Source organism: Pygocentrus nattereri, chromosome 8, assembly GCF_015220715.1.
Source record: "Pygocentrus nattereri isolate fPygNat1 chromosome 8, fPygNat1.pri, whole genome shotgun sequence".
Lineage (NCBI taxonomy): Eukaryota > Metazoa > Chordata > Actinopteri > Characiformes > Serrasalmidae > Pygocentrus > Pygocentrus nattereri.
Genome location: NC_051218.1, coordinates 4,986,425 through 4,996,866, shown reverse-complemented (window position 1 = coordinate 4,996,866; position 10,442 = coordinate 4,986,425).

Sequence of the window (10,442 nt, the reverse complement as noted above, 5' to 3'; positions counted from 1 at the left end):
TATTATAAAAATCAGAAATCAGCTTTCCCTCAGATTTCACAGTAAAAAAGTCCTCCCAGGGGAGCCAAACACACGTCTACCAAACACGACACCACCATCCTGGGCCTCATCACTGATGGAGAAGAAACAGCCTACAGAGACGAGGTCAGCGGTCTGTCCGAGTGCTGCCATGACAACGGTCTCTGTCTCAACATCAGCAAAATGAAGGAGATGATCGTGGATTACAGGAAACGGCAGAGGGACGGTCACTCTCCCCTGTTCATCAGTGGAGCCGAAGTGCAGAGTCAGCAGTGTGAAGTTTCTCGAGGTGTGAAGTACACCTCACTGATGACCTCACCTGGACTCACCTTGCCGACACTATTGTGAGATCTGCCCGTCTCTTCTTCCTGCGTGGGCTCAGGAATTTTGGTCTGCATCCTCAGATCCTCAGCAACTTCTACAGGTGCACCATAGAGAGCTTCCTCACAGGCTGCATCACTGTCTGGTACAGCAGCTGCACTGACTGTGACCACAAGGCCCTTAAAGGAGTGGTGAGGATGGCAGAAGCCATCATAGGCAGCAAACTACCAGCCTTACAGGACTGAGTGCTTCTTATAAAGTAGCTCTAACCCTAACACCTCAGGCTCATTTCAGTGGTGGTTCTCCAGGTTTGCTAACTCTTGACTCCATTAAGCTTTTATTAATGTCATTAGCTTTGAGCTTCACATACGTTTTCCGACTACACTGTGAATGTTTGAATGATGATGTTATTCGCTTAAACAGCTTGTGTCTGTTTTTTATTGTAACTTAAAAGAAGATCAGACCTCATTTTATGACGTCTTTATACACAAAAGCAGGTCATTTCAAAGGGTTCACAAACTTTTCCTTGCGTCTGTGTATAAGTTATACCTAAAACAGTGGTAAGTAAAATCTTGAAATCCCTTAAATATTTGTGGCACAGTATTTGTTGTATTGGCGCTGCACTTCAGTACATCCTGCTTAGGGCCCTCAAAAGGCTACAGATGCCCTGAACCAGGCACTACAATGCAGGCAAAATATTGAAAAACTTTAAGGAAGTAGAATAAAATATTTCTTTTTCCATGATGTCAGACTGGACTTCCTAAACTCATAGAGCTCTGAGAAAAGGGAACACACGAGAAGAGAAAATCTTTCAGCTTTGAGATGATACTCAGAAAATCAGTTCTCCTGGATCTTGTGTTGGCAAGAGCTCTCTCTAGCAAGATCGGAGACCCCACAAAAACTAAAATGCTGAAAAACTTAGACTATAAAAAAATAGATTTAAAGAGTTTGCTTTCTTCTTCTTTTTAAAACCCTCTATTTGCACGATGTTGCCTCAGGGCAACAAACATTCTCCTCACTTCACAGTAACATTATACATATTTAAGGACACTGACAGGGTTAAAAATAAAGGAAAGAGTTCGAGTAAGGCAGTAAAAAAGGCTTGTATTTGGTCATACTGTCTCTTAGTGGGCACTTTCAGACCTTTTTTAAGCATTCAGTATCATTTTTCAGCTATGTGAAATGGTAGAAATATGTTTGTTGCCTAGAAGCAACATTGTGCGACAGTGGAGTGGATTCAGCCAGTCACAAGCCACGTCTCACCAGTACGAGGAACACGGATCTATATCATTTTGTCCCGTTGTCGCAAAATGTTGCCTCAAGGCAACATACACCAAAAGGACCCCGGCACACATTATTGTTTAAAAAATGGTTTGAATTCAATAATCAGGTCAATTTTATGCCAGAAAAGTGAATCGGATAAATGTTTTTAAATGGCTTTCTTAATGTGTGCAGTAGAGGGTTAATTTGAAGTTTTACCCAGCAGCATATCATGAATTTAGAGCTCATCAAAAACGGCACCATTTATTTTGAGACAATAAAGGGCAGGGGCTCGTGCCCCTGCGGCCCACACCTTGCTCTCACCAGTGGTCACTGAGATAAATAGATTTGAAAGTAAACAGTTCATCAGTTTGCCTTGAATCCTGCTCTTCTCATTCTAGCTCCCTCTACAGGAGGTCATTCTGCCCAAGTGAAATCGACTCTTATGTGTTAATGTAGCATCCGTTCACTCTCTGTCCTGGTCTTTCTCTGTTTTTGCCTTTTTCTTGGCTTCACAGTGCTGTGTTTTTGTATGTCTGCCATGTGCCTTTGTTTTCTTGGGCCATGTGCTTTTGTTGTCATGTTGGCTCCTCCTCTGCCCTGCCCTGTCTTCACCTGTATACGCTTGGTATAGTGTAATGATCAACACCTCTGCTATCTATGCTGCAGACTGGGGTTCAATCTCCTGTCTGGGCAAGCACCCTACACTATGTCAATAAGAGTCCTTGGGCAAGACTCCTAACTTCACCACCTCTCATTGGCCTTTTTGTGTTAGTTTTTACACCCCTGTGTTTGCTCAGTCCCTTTGTCTTGTATTGTCTATATGCCCTGTTGCTGTTTCTTGTGAAGTCCTGGGTTTACTTTGTTTTGTCTTGTCATGAATTTATCTGTTCCGCTCACCTCTGCCACTGTGTTGTCGGACTCTGTTAGATCTCACTTAAATAAAAGCAACTCGCACTTGCATCCTGCCTCAATGCCTCCTATGTTACAACTACAGGTCAGATAGTGAGGCGAAAGTGAATGTGAAATGACTTCTGAGAGGAAATCTGCAATAACCAAATGTTTGGACGTAGGTTGAACTTTCACACAAAAGAGGAAATCTCTGTGTCATTATCATCTTCTGGAACTTAATGTTTCCTGAGGTTCACTTTCATTACCTCTATTTTCCGAAGTACAAATTAGATGATAATAGAATTATAGAATAGAATGATTTCTACAGCATGGTTTAAAATCCTTCTACATTAGTTGTGACAAACACATACAGTGTCACGCTCTGTACTTCAGCAGACTGTAGCTATGGCAACAGATTTTCACCCATGGTCCAAAACAAGTCAAGGGAAGTCAAGTCAAAGTTTATTTTTATCTCCAAAATGGTACCTTTACAGGAGAAGGAAAGAAAACTACTTTTAATGTAAATCAATGAAACCTGGCATCTTTCCAAGTCATTTTAGACCATTTATTTTACTCCATTCTTCCTGAAATGTACACACAATGTAAAGGAGAGCAGGCGTTTTCAAATTTTGTCAAAAACTGAAAAAAAACTGAAAGCGTTTTCTTCTGACAGCAGAGATGTATACATGCTTTTTATTACAGGTGTCACCACAAAGCAGATTTACAGTAAAGTCCATGTCTGAGCCAGCCAGTCTGTAAAGCTTCTTACAGCCCGTTTAGTTTGACAGCAATAATGCAGTCACTGTACCGGACTGTAGTGGTGAAGAGGGAGCTGAGCCATAAGACGAATCTCTCTGTTTACCGGTCGGTCTTCATACTGACCCTCACCTATGGTCATGAGCTGTGGGTAATGACCGAAAGAATGAGATTGCGAATACAAGAGGCGGAAATGAGCCTCTTCGCAGGGTGGCGGCTACGCTCTATTTGATAGGAGCTTGGTCATCCGTGAGGAGTCCGGGTTAGAGCCACTACTCCTCCACATTGAGATGAGCCAGCTGAGGTGATTCGGGCATCTGATCCGGATGCTCCATGGACGCCTCCCGGTGGGGGTGTATCAGGCACGGCCTACCGGGATAAGACCCTGGGGTTGTCCTAGGACCCACTGGAGGGATTACATCTCCAAGTTGGTCTAGGAGCGGCTTAGGGTCCCCGGGAATGAGCTGGAGGAAGTTGAGGGGGACAGGGTCATCTGGGATTCTCTGCTCTCCCAACTGCTACCGTGACCCCATCTGGACTAGGCAGTTAACGATGATGATGATGATGGTGATGATGATGAAGCTTAATCCATTTTTGATAAACCTTCACTTTTCAAGCACGTCATCTTGATATTAGTGTCACTGCTTTGCTTCTATAATGTAAACATTTCATAGTGACATTTATTATATACTGTCAATTTATAGCTGTAAAATATATGCTAATGTTACTGCGCATTCTTCCAATGCTGTCATGGGAAAAGCAACACTGTGTGATCAGCCTGGTGTTTTAAAGCCATTTTATCAAATTGCAGAACCAACTAAACTCTTTCTGCCCTTAAGGGACAACTTGAGGTTTTACCAGGCTTTCCTCAGCGATATAGTAAACATTTAGAGCCCATCAAAAGGGGCACTAATCATTTTGAGACACAAAGGGGCAGGTGCCTGAGGCCCTGCATCCCCCCTTTCCATGGTCAGTGAGTCAGTGAGATTAATAGATTTGAAAGTAACCAGTTCATTGGTTTGTCTTGAATCCTGCTCTCTTCATTCCAGCTCCCTCTACAGGAGGTCATTCTGTCCAAGTGAAATCGAGTCTAGTGTATTAAAAGTCAGGTAGTGGTCAGTAGTCAGATTAAAGGTCAGATAGTGAGATGAAATCGAAGGTGAAATGACTTTTGAGAGACGCCAGCAAATCAGAGAGGAATAAAGAGTTTGAACGATCTGCAAACGTGGAGCACCGTTTCATACAAATGAGGAAATCTCCAATCCATTGGATTTGTTTGGAATTTAGAGATGTTTCTTGCAGTTATTACAGCACCTCGGATTTGCGAAGTTTTCTCTGGTATTTGGAAAAAACTTCTTCAATGTGGTGTAAAATATCTGTACAGTAGTTGTGACAAACACAGTGTCGTCCAGAAGTACCTGATTATACGTTGGCTCTGTATTCCAGCAGGCTGCAGCTACGTTAACTGATTTTCATCCAGGGTCAAAAACTATGAAAGACAAATAAATCCAAAAGGAATGTTCCCGAACCATTAAAGCTGAATAGCAAACCTATAGGCAAATGAAATGAGTCAGGATTCTGAGGGAATTTGCAGTAGCTTGGAAAGAGGCTATAGAGTCTTCTAGTGCAGTCCATGGTGAGTTGGTTAGAACATCATCTTGATGGATGTCAGTGATGATTGGAAGTGAATCGAAATGTCGTATCTCTAGAAAAGTAGGTGGAAAATTTATCATGAAATGTCGGCCCGATATAAATGGAGACCTTTATTTCCCAATTAAACAGGAGAAAGAAGGTTTGCTCCAACAGTGGTATGTTATACAGTAGATGGCATAACATTGTCTGTGAACTGGCAGTACCACACAAAGAAAAGGCATCATTACAAGGTGTTTTACTATAGTACATGCGGATAAGTCCAGCCAGCGGTGATGGACATCAGTGATGACTGATGACAAGCGAGTCCATATGGCAGGACTATATAGTTGAGTGATCATGGGCTCTGGATTGTGCCGTCTTTCACTCATCCTTTTCCCATTTATATTCCAGGCTATAGTAATAGCACAGGCCTCTTCTTAGTGAAATAGCCAAACTGTTCTAGGACACTAGCATGAGTAAAAAGTCCCTTTCCATGCGTATAAATGTAATTTGAACCATTAAAACCGAGGTCTTCCAGTGACAAGTGCCAAGTTCATAGAGCACTGAGGAAAAAGAGATGTGAAATCAAATGAAGAATGTAGGATGGAATTACCAGAACAGTTTTAGGTCCAAGATTATTTTAGGTCTAAGAATCTGGATGTTTCAATGTGGCTGTATACTTCAAAGGAAAGAGGAAATCTCTCATTCACAGTACCGCAACATGAATAAACCTCTCAGGACTTAAATGCTTTAGGAACAGAGTGGCATGCAATCTTTCTTTACCTCAATCTGAAGAATGGTTTCAGTTAAATGATGATTTGTATTGACTTCTACAATGTGGTTTAAGATATCTACACAGTAGTTATGATGTATGAATACATACAGGGATGTAACCGGATGGTGGCAAACAAATCCAAGTTGCAACGATTCGAGAGAATCGTCCAAGAAAAAGGCTCCAGATTAATCAACATCAATTGACAAAACTACAGGTAATGGCTCACTGCTGTCAATGGGCAATGCTTTAAGATTAGATTAAGTGACCCTTATTAGTCCCACAATGGGGGCATTTCACCTCTGCATTAACCCATCAGTGGAGTGAAACACCACATGCACACTAGTGAACACACACACTAGGGGGCAGTGAGCACACTTGCCCAGAGCGGTGGGCAGCTCTATCCATAGGGGAGCAGTTGAGGGTTGGATGTCTTGCTCAAGGGCACTTCAGTCACGTACTGTTGGCTCAGGGGATCAAGCTGGCAACCTTCTGGTCACAGGGCTGGTTCCCTAACCTTCAGCCCGTGACTGCAAAGATAGGCATTAATAAGGTGCTGTAGTATAGTCCATAGTGAGCACCAACATTCTCATTATTGGTGCCCACTATGGACTATATTACAGCACCTTGTTGATGCCTATGAGATTGAGATGGAGGTGTTTTCCAGCATCTATTAGCCTGAGCAAGTGGGAAAAGGGCAAGGAGCAGTCCAGTCCACAGTGTTGATGGACATCACTGATGGAAAGTGAGTCTGAATGGCACTATCAGTGTTGGAGTGTTGGAGAAAGTTGTCTTTCACTCATACTTGCACTGTTTCACCTCACTTATACACACACACCAGGCATAACAGCAGGATACAGGTGCTGCTCTTCTAGAGTAGCTCTTCTAGAGCAGTGTTTTTCAACCTTTTTTGAGCCATGGCACATTTTTTACATTAAAAAAATCCTGCGGCACACCACCACTCAAAAAAGTTACTAAATGACACATTGTAACTTAATATGTACATTCATTTATGGCATTCGGCTGACGCTCTTATCCAGAGCGACTTATAATTCGATTATTTTACACAGGGAGGCCAAGGTGGTATTAGGAGTCTTGCCCAAGGACAAGGTGTAGGGTGCTTGCCCCAGTGGGGGACTGAACTCCAGTCTACAGTGTAGAAGGCAGAGGTGTTAACCACTACACTATCCCAACCACAGCTTAATGCAGCACATATAATGACATTATAATTTCTGAATTACTCACTTTGTGTGAAACCTGTGCCTGTTTAGATGAACACAACGCTGATATCCTGGCAGGGATTGAAGACAGGCACACATGAAGCTCTTCCTCAACTGCTCTCAGTCTCTCTCTGCTTTTTTATAGCAGTCATGCTTGAAAAGCCCAGCTCACATAGATATGTTGTGGGAAATGGGAGCAGTGTTGAAATAGCTCTGTTTGCCAGAATGGGAAACTCTTTACCAGCAGTCAACCTAAAACTGTCCAAAGACAGATCAGCAAAGCTTAGCTTTAAACTGCGGTCTTGTCTCAGTTCAGTTAGTTCCTCCTGCTCCTGCAAGGTCATGTCCTTTCCAAAGACTGCAGCTGAGCTGTATGGGTCCCTAACCCAGTCAAGGGATTCAGTGAAGCTTGAGGGGAAATAAAATGATAAAATTTTATAAAATTTAATGATTCTTTATAAAATTATATTATAAAATAATTCTTCTCCTCAAGAATTTTCAAATGTTTGCCTATTACCTCACACAGTGCAGCTGTGATGGGTGTTTAATTAATTAGTCAGCCAACACTTTGGCAACTAAATATTTTTTGACCAATTAAGTGAAACTGTACAATTTCCTACGGCACACCTAACGATCTAGCGGCACAGCGGTTGAAAATCACTGTTCTAGAGCATCAGATAAAAGTGGAAGTGAAAGCAACATTCAGCACTGACACCACTCAGACCATAACAGACAGTACAGTGCTGTTAACTACTACCCTTCCGTGGGGTAGTTGTGGGCTGGAGGTTAGGGCCCTGGCCCTGTAACCGGAAGGTTGCCGGTTTGATTCCCAGTGCCGACAGTCCATGACTGAGGTGTCCTTAAGCAAAAAACCTAACCCCCAATTGCTCCCTGGGTGCTGTGGGTAGGCCTGCCCACTACTCCAGGCAAGTGTGCGCATTGACCCCCAATGTGTGTGTATTAACTGTTGTGTATGTGGTGTTTCACTTCACAGATGGGTTAAATGCAGAGGGAAAGTTCCCTGTTTGTGCGATTAAAAAATGTATCACCCAACTTTTTCAGGGCCTCCTGACATCACTAAAATGTTCATAAATGTGTGAAGAAAAGGAGGATATGAGTAGAATCAGAGAAAAGAGGAAGTTCATGCAAGAACAAAGGCCCCAAATGCTGTATGTTTGGATATTCGGCTGGGTTGTGGACTTTGGTTACTACTACATTTCCCACAAAATGTAATAATCAACAGTGGTGGACAGTAACTCAGTAAATGTAATTAGTTTCTGTACTTTAGTATTTTTGGTGTATCTGTACTGAAGTTTCTCCGTTCTGGGCGACGTTTTCCTTTCACTCCATTACATTTCAGAGTCTAATATCCGACTTTTTCCTCCCACATTTTGAGAAATCTGTCATTCCTTTTGGTTTCTGTGTGTATAAAAACGTAACATGTCAAAACAAAAGAAGAGCAAAGCCAGAGCACCAATCAGGGCCCAGCGGTCACTTTGTTTAGAGCTGGTTTTGACCTGTTTGTCATACCGACCCAGTGCAGCACGCGGTTCAACGTCAGCGCAGCAGAGGCCTACAGATCAACATAGTAAAGGAGCTCATTTGTGATCCTGAGTTTAAACCCAGTTTTTATTCAACTTAAACTTGGAACTAAGATGTAAATAAATCTGAAACTGAAACTTTGCTTGTGTGTAAAAAGTGATTTCAGAGCCACTCGGTTCTCCCTGATGGAAACTGTTTACCTTCAGTGTTTTGTGCTTCTGATCATTTTAATAGACGTCAGCGTCACTAATTAATGACGTTCTATTAAAAGACTGGTTTACCAAGAGAGACGCTGGAGGACTTTCACCTGAAATGAGTTCATGAAGCCAGTCTGGTTATAAAAATGATAACAGGACATCAGAGCCAGAATTACTCTTTTAGTACTTTTACATTAATATTGAGGTCTGGACTCTGGGGTGGTCAGTCTATTGTTCAGCTTCTTTGTTTGATATGTCCATCCCCTTTTTTTCAGTAAGGTGCTTCTTGATCAGCTACACATCCTTTCAGACCCACAGCACTGTGTCATCTTCTCACAGTGGAAGGATGGACAGAAACACCTGTGGATGTTTTCAGATCTGAAGCAGCTTGATTTTCTCCTCTCTCTCAGAGATGAAAGCTTTCAGTGCTGTTAATCTGATTGTGGCAGTTTTAGTGTCTACCAGCTCTTCCAGGTGGTTGCTAGGAGACACATTTTCTTTATGTATTGTCATATTGAGTATTGTCAGAAGCTCTACTAAGATCTGAGCATGCTCAGTCTGCAGCGTGAATGAAAGAGCTTCTTTGTCACTAGCCACGTTTATACGTAGCCTAACAATCCGTTAATAATCCGACTAATAGCTCAATCGGAACAGAATACATCCATGTATACACTTAAAACGGAATAGTCTAATCCGATTGAGGCCATTCGGAATACAGTTTCTATCTGAACAAGGTGGGTAAACCTGTAAATAATCTGTTAAATAGAAGAATGATATCCATGTAAATGCCTGTATCTGATTACATTCCCTATCGGAAAGTTTAAGTCTGTTCTGCCTGTGCGTCGTGTCATAGTGAGAGTTTATACCGTTCAACACGGCGGAGCAGAAACTGGTCTGCAGAGGAGACGAAGTTTATGCTCTGATCTTTAAAAGACGGCGGTGGGAAGAACGTCCAGCTTATGTGTCTCAGAACATAACGTCTTCCTCTCTGCCTTCTTCTGAGTCCGACATCATTTTAAAGCAATTACAAACACGAGCACTGCTCACTGCTGCTCATCTCACCCTGACTGGACTCACGTGATGCTTGCTGTCATGGTAACGTTTACTCTAAGTGGTTCTCCATGCATGTGTGTCGTTTCGCACCGGCTTACTTGTAGTGAGCATGTAAACAAGGATTTTCATCAGATTGTTGAATATAGTGAGCATAAACACAATCTAAATCTGCAATCGGAATAGCAAAAGTCCTTGCGTGTAAACACGGCCAGTGTTTAAAATGAAGATGTTGAAGATCTGCAGCATGAGTTTACGGGTGTGTTCACACCTCCCATGTTTGGTTTTGACCAATCAAAATGATTCTTCATGGACCCCTGTGGTGTTATTGCAAACGAGCAATAAAATAATAGCAGAGATGTGTGTTTGATTTTGACACGTGGATCACCAAACCTATTTTTGGCCAAATATCAGCGACCTGATTGGTTAAATTAAAATGGATAAACAATGAGGAGTTTCACCTCCTCTCTGTATGCTTCCTCATTGATTTTAGTAATGAAGCCCAGTACCACTGTATTGTCAGCGAACTTGACAGTGCTGGACCTGTGCTTGGCGATGCAGTTGTGGGTGTAGAGCACAGGTGATAAGATACAGCCATGTACACAGCCTGTGCTGAGAGTGACGGTGGAAGAAGTGTGGTCGCCCATCTTAAAAGACTGAGGCCTGTCGGGGAGGAGAACTAGATTCCAGCTGCAAGCTGTGTGACCAATTCCCAGGATCTTGAGCTTGGAGACCAGTCTAGACGGAATAGTTGTGTTAAATGAATGACATTAATGACTAGCA